The following is a 14,027-nucleotide window of genomic DNA, read 5'->3' on the forward strand; positions in this document are numbered from 1 at the left end:
ATCATTAAATAAAGTAGCGCTGCAACAGAACCATATGGAAGGAGAACTTGGCACACTACAAGAAAAATTAGAGGACTTGGAAAACTGTTCCAGACGCTGCAAAATCAGAATTAGGGGAGTCCCTGAGTCTCCTGAATACACTGATGTTATGCAAACAGCCACTACCATATGTAAATTTATTTTATGCCTTCCTCAAGAAGCGGGGGATCGGGAATCGGGAACTCTGACTGACCCCATAAGACTTGAGAGGGCGCATAGGGCCTTGGGGCCCAGAACAGACTCGAGGCCACGAGATATTATTCTGTGCTGCCACAGCTTTATACAAAAATCCAAAATTATGGAAGCAGCCAGCAAAAAACATTCCTGGTCATGGGAAGGACACTCAATATCCCTATTTCAGGATCTGGCTCCATCCACTCTCTGCAAACGATTTGAATTGAAAGAAATTACTGCCTATCTTCGGGCTGAAAATATCCATTATCGCTGGACCTTCCCTTTTGGACTTCAATTCATGATCAACGGCGTGACCTATCGTACCAAAACGCTCACGGAGGCTATTGGAGCCCTGAACAAGGCTGGCCACCAACCTAATATAGTGGCACCGAAGAAACCCACACAAAACCTGAAAATGGATGATCATCTGAAATGGCGCAGGGCGGGTAAAGGAGGAAGCCGTCTCCGTCGCCATTCTGAGGACTCCCGTACTGCTCTGTCCGATCAAGGCTGATGCCAAGTCTGTAAGTTGTTGGAGCTAAGACCACGGTCGAAGAGACTCTACTTCATCACTACTGTTCCAGGGTTCACCAAGTTGTTACCCCTCCGCAGATGATCACTGCGAGTGGTCGTGGTATACAGAGGGGAACAGCTGGACTTATCCATACAGTGAGACTGTTTCTTGTTATATTTAAGAGTGTACTACGGGGTTTATTGATACATTATTAACGGGAGGGGGGCGGGGGAGTTAGGGTCTTGCTGGCAGGGAGTGACTCCCAGGAGGGGAGTATATTCACCCACAGGTTGATGTGGGTGATGTTAGTTTTGGGGATGATATGGGGGTTATCCTTTCCGGGAATCTTACTGGTTACCGCTGTACTGTTTGGCTAGTTATTCGTTAACAGGGGGAAGTTACCTTCACATGGCTAATCAGATTACATCCTCTAAACGTATGGGAAATGGAGAGTGTCTTATGTCTTTTAATGTCAAGGGCCTCAACCATTATCGTAAAAGATTTCTACTTTACCAAGAGCTGCAAACTTATCATGTTTCTATTGCGTTACTTCAGGAGACCCATCTGAAGAAACGGCATGAAAGGGTACTCTCGTCACCTCACTACCCCCATACATATCTTGCCGCTAGCACAAAAGACTCCAAATATGCTGGGGTGGGTATACTGATTGCTTGCGATCTAGTTCATGAGGTATTAGAGGTTGTGCGAGATCCTCTGGGGCGGTATGTTTTGCTTAAAATTAGGGTGGGAAAACAGATTACTACTTTGGTCAGCTTGTACGCACCTAATACAGGTCAGGATATCTTCTTTAATACACTGGATGAGGTACTGAATAAATACGCTGAAGGAACACTCATTGTGGGGGGGGATTTTAATGTGATACATAGCCCTTCTTTGGATAACTCAGCGCAGACATCTACAGTTCCAAAAAAGGTACGACAGCGCCTATCCACATTGATATCACACTGGCAGCTGGGAGATGTCTGGTGGCTGAGGAATCCGCATTCTAGATGTTACAGTTATTTCTCACATACTCACCAGCTTTACTCCAGGATTGACTACTTCCTGGTGGATAAGCAGACACAAAACTGGGTGATTGACGCTGGTATCGAACCCATTATATGGTCGGATCATTCCCCAGTGTGGATTAAATTGCATTTTCATAACCAGGATCCGGGTCAGAAGTTTTGGCGTTTAAATGAGGGTCTACTTAGGGATCCGTCCTTTGTGACACACTTAGGAACACAACTTACTGAGTTTTTCCAACGCCATACTAATGACTGTACACCTGGACCGACGATATGGGACTGCTCCAAGGCAGTTGCGCGGGGCATACTCATATCATGTGCATCTTTTTGCAAACGGGAGAAGGAGAAAAAAAGGCAAACCTTAACTGCAGAGCTGGCTCAGTTATCACAGAGGCATATGCAAACACAGTGCCCTCGGTCCCTTCGGAAAATGGAGGGCAATCGCGATGCCCTTAAAGCACTCGATACTGAAAAAAATTGCTTTTCAATTGGATGTTGTCAAGTAGCAATACTTCGAAGGGGGCAATAAGGCGGGCCGTCTATTAGCCCGCCGCTTAAAGGCGGTTCTCACCCAAAACAATATCGCCAAAATTAAGGATAGTGGGGGACAATTAGTTACGTCCTCTGAAGGGATCCGGAAATGCTTTACTGATTTCTATGGCCAACTGTATAGCGAGGACAAGACTATAGTCAACACTGATATAGCTGGGTATCTGGAGAATTTGCCTCTACCGACTATCACAGACGAGCAACAGAAGTATCTTGACTCCCCCATACTCCTTGAGGAGGTTCAACTGGCGATAAAGGCCCTAAAACCAGGGAAATCTCCGGGCCTAGATGGCCTGACTGGAAGCTACTATACAAAGCTTTCTCATGTGGTGGCTGAACCCCTCACTGAAATGTTTAATTCCCTGAGAACTACTGGGAAGTTGGCGCATAATGCCAATGTTGCTGGTATTACAGTCCTTGCCAAACCAGGCCGGGACCCTATTCACTGTGGGTCATACCGCCCAATTTCACTTATAAATTTAGATTTGAAAATTCTAGCCCGCATATTGGCGGAACGATTAAAGGGCATTATTCCTTCCTTAGTGCATAATGACCAGGTGGGATTTATTCCATCAGGTATGGCTAGTGACAATATTAGGAAAGTGGCTGATCTGATCGATTGGGTACATCACCATAAGCTCCCTGCTGCATTATTGGCTATTGACGCGGAGAAGGCCTTCGACTTAGTTCATTGGCCCTTCCTCTTTAGAGTACTGGACACAATGAACTTTGGTGAGTTTTTTCAAACTTGGATCAAGAAATTGTATATGAAGCCACAGGCCAGAGTCAAAGTTAATGGAGGGTATGGGCCGTTATTCAATATACAGAGAGGAACGCGCCAGGGATGCCCGTTATCACCTATGCTTTTTGCACTTTTCTTAGAGCCCTTTGCTTGGACAATCCAACGGACGGCTACTATCACTGGAGTCCGTCTTACTAACTTACATTTTAAATTGTCCTTATTTGCGGACGATATCCTTTTCACTCTAACTAATCCTGCCACATCCCTACAGGGAGTTGCAGATGCTCTGGAGCAGTTTCATAAAGTGTCTGGCTTCACAGTAAATTTAGAAAAATCAGAACTCTTGAATCTCACTTTGTCCCCACAGGAGGTTCTAGACATTAAGCAACAATTCCCCTTTAGATGGGCAAAATCCTCTATTAAATACCTGGGGGGTACACATTGGATCCCACACTTCACAACTACAATCACTTAATTATAACTCTCTGTGGAAAAAGATTGACAGAGATATGCTGACGTGGTACAGGGATTCGTTCTCATGGCTGGGTAGATTGGCCATCGTTAAAATGGTAATTCTCCCACGCCTATTATATTTTTTTTCTACCATCCCTATCTTTCTCCCCCACTACATTGCTGAAACGGTGGCAGACTAAAATGTACAGCTTTATCTGGAGAAAGCGGGCCGCCCCGGGTAGCTCGAACTGTTTTATATTTACCCAAGCGGGCAGGGGGATTGGGAGCACCGAACCTTATCTGGTATTACACAGCAGCAACAGCTTCGCTTTTTAGTAGATTTTTATCATACAGTGGATACAAAACAATGGGTCCAATTGGAACAGAGGCAGATAGGGTCTATGCCCCTTCAGGCGTTAGCATGGCAGCCTAAATCCACTTGGCTACCAATGGCACGATTACCACTAGCTCTAATTACTACACTCAGAGTGTGGAAGGCGTGGAAACCTAAACTTGTGGGCCTTTCTGAATACTTTCAGTCCTCTCGCCTCTTTTCCAATAACCTTTTTCGGGGAGGCACAGAAAATCCTCGGCTGGTAACTTGGGAACAACAAGGGCTCTCTACATTTGGGCAATTTTTGAGGGATATGTCTGTGCGGAGCCTGGAGACTTTATCTAGTCCAGGGCCACTTGACCTAGGACAAGTGCTAGCTTATGCTCAGGTCCGTCATTTTCTTCAAACATTGATATCCGCCAAAAAGATCCACCCAAATAAAACCCTCTTCAAGTCCTATTGTGAACATTCGGACAAAATGAAGGGAGTCCTTTCTAAAATTTATAAACTATTAAATAATCATTCCCCTTATTCGGCCAACCATCTCCTAGCTTGGAATAAGGATCTAGGGGAAGATCTCTCTAAGGCTGATTGGGATCTCATATTCCTTCAGTTTTCTAAGGTGTCCATTGCTGCCTCTATACAAGAACACTGCTACAAAGTGTTGTATTGATGGCACTGGACCCCAGAGAAACTTCATCGAATGTTGCCTGAAATCTCTAATTCATGTTGGCGAGGCTGTGGCCTTGTTGCTAATTATACTCATATTTGGTGGCACTGCCCAAAAGTACGCTTCTTTTGGCAACAGCTTTTTGAATGGCTTGAGTCTGTAGTGCAGGGATTTCGAACTCCTAGCATAAGGGGTGTTTTATTACATGAGCCTTCTGAGGACTACTCTAAGCATACTAATAAATTCCTTACCCACGTTTATATTGCAGCCCGAGCTGCATTAGCTAAGGTTTGGAAATCTCCTGACATTCCATCAAGGGCAGAGGTACTGCGCAGACTACATAGCCAGTATCATCTGTTGTATCTCACTGCGGTAAAACATGATAATCTGAAACCTTTTCAAGCTATATGGCGCCCTATGACACAATGGCTACTTACTCAAAAGGGACCCACTCCTGGGGTAGCCTAGTAGCGTTGCGACATCTCAGCCATGCACCCATGGGTAGGATAACATACAGCACAACCACTGACGGTGGATATAAAACATCTGAAACCGTTCATTCAGTTTTATAACTCTTTATTATAGCCAATACAATAATCTCTTTGCTTAACATGTTTATCCTCTACAGAGACCTGGAAGGGGGGGGGGGCGGTGGGAGGGTTTGAGATGAAAAACTTGCTTGGCTCCTTAGAGTGCACTGTGTCTGATGGCTTTGGAAGTATGTATTTCATTGTACTTTGTACTCTGAGTTACTGTTGAGTATTACATGATGTTACTGAGCGTGGGTTTCAGTGCTTTTCAATGCTAAGCTATGCTGATGTTACTGTTGTGTATTATGTGCTGTTACTGAGCGTGGGTTTCAGTGCTTTTCAATGCTAAGCTATGCTGATGTTACTGTTGTGTATTACGTGATGTTACTGAGCGTGGGTTTCAGTGCTTTTCAATGCTAAGCTATGCTGATGTTACTGTTGTGTATTATGTGCTGTTACTGAGCGTGGGTTTCAGTGCTTTTCAATGCTAAGCTATGCTGATGTTACTGTTGTGTATTACGTGCTGTTACTGAGCGTGGGTTTCAGTGCTCTTCAATGTTAAGCTATGCTGATGTTACTGTTGTGTATTACGTGCTGTTACTGAGCGTGGGTTTCAGTGCTTTTCGATGCTAAGCTATGCTGATGTTACTGTTGTGTATTACGTGCTGTTACTGAGCGTGGGTTTCAGTGCTCTTCAATGCTAAGCTATGCTGATGTTACTGTTGTGTATTACGTGCTGTTACTGAGCGTGGGTTTTAGTGCTCTTCAATGTTAAGCTATGCTGATGTTACTGTTGTGTATTACGTGCTGTTACTGAGCGTGGGTTTCAGTGCTCTTTAATGTTAAGCTTTGCTGATGTTACTGTTGTGTATTACGTGCTGTTACTGAGCGTGGGTTTCAGTGCTCTTCAATGTTAAGCTATGCTGATGTTACTGTTGTGTATTACGTGACGTTACTGAGCGTGGGTTTCAGTGCTCTTCAATGCTAAGCTATGCTGATGTTACTGTTGTGTATTACGTGACGTTACTGAGCGTGGGTTTCAGTGCTCTTCAATGCTAAGCTATGCTGATGTTACTGTTGAGTATTACGTGCTGTTACTGAGCGTGGGTTTCAGTGCTCTTCGATGCTAAGCTATGCTGATGTTACTGTTGTGTATTACGTGCTGTTACTGAGCGTGGGTTTCAGTGCTCTTCAATGTTAAGCTATGCTGATGTTACTGTTGTGTATTACGTGCTGTTATTGAGCGTGGGTTTCAGTGCTCTTCAATGCTAAGCTATGCTGATGTTACTGTTGTGTATTACGTGATGTTACTGAGCGTGGGTTTCAGTGCTCTTCAATGCTAAGCTATGCTGATGTTACTGTTGTGTATTACGTGCTGTTACTGAGCGTGGGTTTCAGTGCTTTTCGATGCTAAGCTATGCTGATGTTACTGTTGTGTATTACGTGCTGTTACTGAGCGTGGGTTTCAGTGCTCTTCAATGCTAAGCTATGCTGATGTTACTGTTGAGTATTACGTGCTGTTACTGAGCGTGGGTTTCAGTGCTCTTCAATGCTAAGCTATGCTGATGTTACTGTTGTGTATTACGTGCTGTTACTGAGCGTGGGTTTTAGTGCTCTTCAATGTTAAGCTATGCTGATGTTACTGTTGTGTATTACGTGCTGTTACTGAGCGTGGGTTTCAGTGCTTTTCCATGCTAAGCTATGCTGATGTTACTGTTGAGTATTACGTGCTGTTACTGAGCGTGGGTTTCAGTGCTTTTCAATGCTAAGCTATGCTGATGTTACTGTTGTGTATTACGTGCTGTTACTGAGCGTGGGTTTCAGTGCTCTTCAATGTTAAGCTATGCTGATGTTACTGTTGTGTATTACGTGATGTTACTGAGCGTGGGTTTCAGTGCTTTTCAATGCTAAGCTATGCTGATGTTACTGTTGTGTATTACGTGCTGTTACTGAGCGTGGGTTTCAGTGCTCTTCAATGTTAAGCTATGCTGATGTTACTGTTGTGTATTACGTGCTGTTACTGAGCGTGGGTTTCAGTGCTTTTCCATGCTAAGCTATGCCGGAAATGATTTCCCTGAGTTTGAACTCCCTGAAGTGGGCTTTTGGAAAATGTACAAATGCATTTTCTAAAGTGACTTGTAATGTGCCCTGGTGTATATTTGTCATTGTGCCTATAGTGGGTAAAAACAGAAAAATGTGAATCAGTCTCCTGGTTTTGGTTGGCAGAGGACATGACAGTGGCTTCTCCCTTTCCTAAGTGTTTTTTTTCTCTTTTCTAACCTTCGGAGATTTTTTGCATTATTTAAATTCCCCCCATCTTTTAACTGTCCTCTTGCTAGGATGGGCCTAAGTCTCTTTAGATGAGGGAGGCCATCTTGTCTGGAGTGTTGGTGTTTTGGAGCTGAGGAAAGCATCTGGAGGAAGTGTATCTGGTAGGCCTCACCGCTCACCAGTTTGGGAGTTTTTTCCAGCCAGGACAGATTGGAGATTCTTCCTTTGTGATCTTGACCACTTCCCTTTTCTGGATTTTCCAGTCTTCTTACCCCTGAGACCAGTTAACGGTGGGGGCAGAGACAGCTGGATTTTAAGAAATTTTGAGGCCCCGTTTTTAAGGAAAGAGTGGTTTGTTCTATTTTCACGCTCAACTTATGATTGTGAGAGAAGAGAATTTACCCTCCCTTCAAGAGGAGGGCTTACTGGATACGATTCAGATCAGAGGAGGAAAGCTAAGAGGAGGTGCATGACGAACAAAAGAAACTGCAGTCTTTGGAGCTGTTGGTCTTCTTTTTATGTTAATTCATTTTTTTCCATTCTGGCACCTTTATCTTTATTAATATTTTTTGACTGCGTAAACACGGAGCCCACTACGTGATGTAAAAAATGTGCATGCACAATTTAACAATAAATTAGACAAATCATTATAATAAAAGTTTTTTAAGTTGACGGAAACCTACTTTGTGCGGAACGCCACTATCCGTTTGCTGGCTGCATTTCTCTGTGTGTATCCCCTCCTAAGATCCCCTTAAGTGAGTACCACTGAATTGTGAAGAAGAGGGTGTCCGGAAACCCTCCCCCTCCCCTGAGGTCTCTACCTCTCGCTTATTGAGAGATGGCAGAAAGTAGCAGGGTCCAGGACATTAAAGTAAGAGCCCTGGAAACAGTGTGGCCCCTTCATTCAGCATATCAAATGGAGAGGGGGATTGCACCAGCCTAACGTATTCACGGCGTTAAGAAAAGTCTTAGCAGTCATCGGTCGTGGCTTTTGATGTAAATGTACATTTAAATCTCCTAGTGTTGCACACCCCGTCCGCGTCCGGTCCGCGCACGGGCCTGCTCACCTCTCTGGTTCCATGACAGGTCCCCGGTCGGCCTCCCTAGCGGCAACTGCGAGCTCTTCCAGGCCTCGGCGTCCCATGGCGGCGGTCGCCGAGCCTTCCACTGCGCACCAGACCTCACGTCGGAGTTCGGCTCCCTCCATGACGTTGGCCACGCCCCTACGTGTGCACACGTGGACCGCCCGGCCTCTTTTAGGGCCAGGGGCGGGTCCTAGCTCCGCGGCGCGCCCTGGTTGATTCCCTGATATAAGGAAGTCCATGCCTGCACTTCCTTGCCTTGGCAATCGGGTTAGTTTTGTGCTAGATTTTCTGAGCCTTGTTCCAGTCTTGTTCCATTCTCGTTCCAGGATCCTTCTGTTCCAGCCTTGTTCCAGCCTTGTTCCTGCATCCTTCCATTCCAGTGTCCTCTTGTTCCTGTGTTCGTCTGTCGTCTCCCCAGGTAATATCTCCAGACTGTCTCACTGGGACTGACCTCGGCTTGTTCCTTGACCCTCCTGCCTGCTGCCTGCCTTCTGACCTCGGCCTGCCTGTGACCTCGTCTGACCTCCGGAACCTGACCCCTGCTTCGTTGACCACTCCTCAGACTGATCCTCAGATTCTGACCTCTGCCTGATTGACCTCGTCTCAAGAATCTGGCTCTGTTCCTTGCCTTGTCATCGCCTACGCTGTTCTGGTCCTCCTTGCTCCATCTGACCTCCAGTCTCAAACCTTGATCGTGATCCTCTCCTGTCTGTGTGCACGCCAGTCTATAATCTCTCCAGGAGGCCCTGTGAGGCCCACCTAAATCCAAGCGGCCCCGGTCCCTACGGGCTTCCAGTGGGGAAGCTCATCCTAGCCTCTGTCTCCTCCAGTGCTCCGCCCCCTGGGGGCAGGTGCTTCCTGGTCCCTACCAGGGAGTTGTAATCCACTCCAGGACAAGGGTCCACCCTGAGTGCAACACCTAGGCTAGCACCGAATGTAAATCAAGTGCAATCTTCATTAGAGTATCTATAAAAGAAGACAAATCTGATGCCAAAGAGTTGGGAAGACAATATGCCAAACAGCAGTGGCTACTGAAAATTCAAGTGGCTGGAGGAGCCAAGGCTACAGATTTAATTTTTAAAGGAATACTGTGCTTATTAACGAACACAAGCCCGTCGCTTTGCCTATCATCACGTGGATATGAAATGAATGTATATCCAGCAGGGCAGAACTAACTTAACAAGACTTTATGTTATAATTAGTGAGGTTTGGGTGGACCCTTGGACACTGTGGCAGCTGACCACGCCCATGGGGGAAGTCCCGTGAGGGGCCACAGGTCAGGCTCAGCTTAGGACACACAAACACAGAGATTGATCTTTTATTAGACAATGTGATGAAGCCACCAGAGGTGGCAGTGGTGAGCAGCAGAAGTAGCCCGGCTGGGCTAGTATCCCTCAGGCGCTGGAACAGCGACTCCTCCGGTAGCAGTGCTGTAGTGGAGAGAACTGAGAATAGTGAGTAGAGTGGAATATGCACAAAGCCCCAGTATGGAGAACCCCAGGATAGGGAGAGCAGGCCCTCGAGAAGCGAGTACCTGATCCCTGAGAGCTGAGAGGCTTGAAGGTAATGTACTCACACAGCGGTTCCACGTAGGAGATGGCACTGGGGCTGGAACGGAGGCAGGCCCTCGAGGAGCGAGTTCCTGGTTCCAGGGAACAGCTCTGAGGTGAAGATGGTAGTACTCACTGGTGATGAAGATAGCGAATCCTTCCAGGCAGAAGAGAAGATAGGAGCAGGCAGCAAGTCAGGGAACGTGGGCCCTTGAGGAGCGAGTACCGGTTTCCTGATAGCAACCTGAAAAGCAAGTGAGGCCCCCGAGGAGCGGGTACCCCGTTAGCGTTAAGAGTCCAATGGAAAATTGGAGAGGCAGAGTAGCTGGGTACGGAGAACGAATCCCATCCGTAAGGTATCCCTTGCTAACTCAAAGGCAAGCAAACATTGTAGGCTTTAAATATCTGGGCAGCGTGACGTCATCAAAGGGGGACGCCCCTGAGGTTCACGCCAAGTAGGAAATGAGTGAGGGCCGCGCGGCGTGCGCGCCCTAAGGTACCAGCGCGGAGCATGGCGGGAGGCAGCGCCCAAGCCGGTCCGGGGACGCCGGAGAGGACGGCAGGCAGACGCCGCGGCAGCCAGGCATCCATCCATAGTGAGAAGAGGTGCAAAGAAAGAAAGGTAGGCGGAGTGGAGCCGTCGGGAAGGGACGGTTGCAACACTTTATCAGTGTTCTTTAAGCACGATTCTGTGATTCATAAGCGATCTGATTTTGAATCATTCAACATATCATGAATTATTGGAATTTTCTTCAATATTGATTGAGCATTAACAGGTAAAACTATAAGGATAGCTGGCATAGTAGACTTCATCATTTTTTGACAGAGTATCTATAACAGACTATGTGCTCTATCTTTACAGACGACGGATTTCTATTTACTCTACCCTACTCCAAAATTACTGGGATGGGAAAACTGCACTTAACATTCCAGCTGACCTGACTCATTAATCATAATGAAATCTGCCTTGATGTCATCTAGATTACTTGTAGATAAAGACTGTATGCAAAACAACAGAAAGAATAAGGATAAAAAAAACAATAATTCTACTGCTGGATGAGGACAACCTCAACAGTACAATCAATCAAGCTCAGGGAACATTATTTGCGCACGAATCGCACATGAAGTTTACTCCTTACTGTCCACCTTCTCCTTCAGGTTAGAACTGTTAAGCGGCTTCACCCCACAGGACTGTATGTTACATAAGAACATAAGAAAATGCCATACTGGGTCAGACCAAGCATCTGTTTTCAACAGTGGCCAATCCAGGCCATAAGAACCTGGCAAGTACCCAAAAACTAAGTCTATTCCATGTTACCATTGCTAATGGCAGTGGCTATTCTCTAAGGGGTAGATTTTAAAAGAAGCGCGATCAGCCTACTTTTGCTTGCGCATCAGACTCAAGCAAAAGTACGCTGGATTTTAGTAGATACGCGCGGAGCCGCGCGTATCCACTAAAATCCTGGATCGGCGCGCGCAAGGCTATCGATTTTGTATAGCCTGCGCGCGCCGAGCCGCGCTGCCTCCCCCCGTTCCCTCCAAGGCCGCTCCGAAATCGGAGCGGCCTCGGAGGGAACTTTCCTTTGCCCTCCCCTCACCTTACCCTCCCTTCCCCTACCTAACCCACCCACCCGGCCCTGTCTACACCCCCCCCTTACCTTTGTCGGGGGATTTACGCCTCCCGGAGGGAGACGTAAATCCCCGCGCGCCAGCGGGCCTGCTGCGCGCCGGGCCGCGACCTGGGGGCGGGTACGGAGGGCGCGGCCACGCCCCCGGGCCGTAGCCACGCCCCGTACCCGCCCCCAAAACGCTGCCGACACGCCCCCGCAACGCCGCGCGCTCCGGCCCCGCCCCCCCGACACGCCCCCCTCCGAGAACCCCGGGACGTACGCGAGTCCCGGGGCTCTGCGCGCGCCGGGAGGCCTATGTAAAATAGGCTTCCCGGCGCGCAGGGCCCTGCTCGCCTAAATCCGCCCGGTTTTGGGCGGATTTAGGCGAGCAGGGCTCTGAAAATCTACCCCTAAGTGAACTTAATAGCAGATAATGGACTTCTCCTCCAAGAACTTATCCAATCCTTTTTTAAACACAGCTATACTAACTGCACTAACCACATCCTCTGGCAACAAATTCCAGAGTTTAATTGTGCGTTGAATGAAAGAGAACTTTCTCCGATTAGTTTTAAATGTGCCCCATGCTAACTTCATGGCGTGCCCCCTAGTCTTTCTACTATCCGAAAGAGTAAATAACCGATTCACATCTACCCGTTCTAGACCTCTCATGATTTTAAACACCTCTATCATATCCCCCCGCAGTCGTCTCTTCTCCAAGCTGAAAAGTCCTAACCTCTTTAGTCTTTCCTCATAGGGGAGTTGTTCCATTCCCCTTATCATTTTGGTAGCCCTTCTCTGTACCTTCTCCATCGCCCTGCCTTGGATGAATTTCTTATTCTAAAAAGTAGGTCATCCATCCAAATAAATCCATAAATAAAATGTATTTTATGCACGCAAATACACTTTTGTGTGCACAAAAGATTTCTGCGCCTAATGTAACAAAACAAAGGCAAACGAACGCACGTCTCTGTTTGGGTGGCTGTGGATCACTGGTGCACGATTTCATTTAGAGTAATGGAGTTTCCCGAGGGGTCAGGCAAGTTACAAGTGAAGATTCACAGGGCTCTGTTCATGCAGCTCAGTATAAGAGAGGTGCTTTATTAGAGTGAGAACATGGCAAAAGGATGCAAATAAGTATTCAACCCATTTATTCAGAGATAAACTGGAACTGATGTAGAAAGATGTCCTAATGTATATCATGCGGTCATGAGCTGGTATTAGGAGTGTATTCAAAAGCGCCTTTCAAAGTTTTATTTTTACAGTAAGTATCTAACAAAGGGCCATAGACACAGAATAGGAGTAAATCAAGCCCAAAGTTTGCCATCTGAGAACTCTTTCTTTAACTAGGTAGCCACATTACAATAAAAATGAATGTGGTAAATAAAGTCTCATTTCTTGGAAACCTCCAGCCCCTCATTACCAGTAAGTCTGAAGTTGCCTTTTACAGGACGTCACAAATAATGAGGTGAGGGATTTTTTTTTTTTTAATGTGGCAAAAATGCATAAAACAAGAGCAAGAAAAATGATTACTGGGCAGATGAACTGTAAGTTATCTAAGGCTGAAATCTCAGTGCACCGAGAGTTAAGAAAAAACTAGGTTGCCCTCTCATCTAAACGGCTTCCGACGTCTTACTCAGGCAGCTGTGGGATAGGTAGAGGGGATGCTGACGCATTCTGCTTTCATAACCGGGCTGGTTTTAGTCATTCTGAGTATTCAGACTGGGGCGGGCAAAATAACCCCAGCACCGGCAAACAAGCAATGTCCCACAGAGACAATGTCCAGAGTCGCTGGACATCTGTTCAGGAAGAGTGCAACCTTCAAAGCCTCCATTCAGGTAACGTCAACTCCCTGCATGAAGAAAGTGGGTGAAGAGTATTAAACTTTTACTATTTTGAATTTTATTTGTCTGTTGTTTTTAATTTAATATTGAATTTTGTTGATTATTTGGTTAGATATCATTTTATTATTAGTTAAATTGTATATGATAATGTTTTAGACTTTATGATAAAGTACGATTGATTTCTACTTGTATTATTTTAATTTGCAAACCATGGCATTCATTTGTGAACAACTCTGATGATGCAAAATCAATCAAATAAATAATAATACTAGGTTCCTTTTCATTTATTGCATTTTACAGAAAGACAACATCACAAGCACAAGATTATTGAGCAAGGAGATAAGGAACAAATTTATGGTAAGTTTGACATTTCTCTTCTTCCAGTCTAGTTATAGCAAAGTATCTGTGTCTCATAATGCAGACTCTTGGAGGTCTTCTCCCCAGGTGCCACTCTCAAGCAGGTCTGTGAGGCAGGGATTCAACTCCCAGAGACAGTGGGGTCAAGTGAAATAAGTCGGATGCAGTTTGGGCAATGGAAGCCCTGAGCAGAAAATGTATATTTCTACTAAATTGTCAGTTACCCTTTGACATCTGCATTGGAAGGCCCCCCAGATTTGGATAAAAAATTGATCACTTT

The sequence above is a fragment of the Rhinatrema bivittatum genome, chromosome 4 (genome assembly GCF_901001135.1).
Source record: "Rhinatrema bivittatum chromosome 4, aRhiBiv1.1, whole genome shotgun sequence".
Lineage (NCBI taxonomy): Eukaryota > Metazoa > Chordata > Amphibia > Gymnophiona > Rhinatrematidae > Rhinatrema > Rhinatrema bivittatum.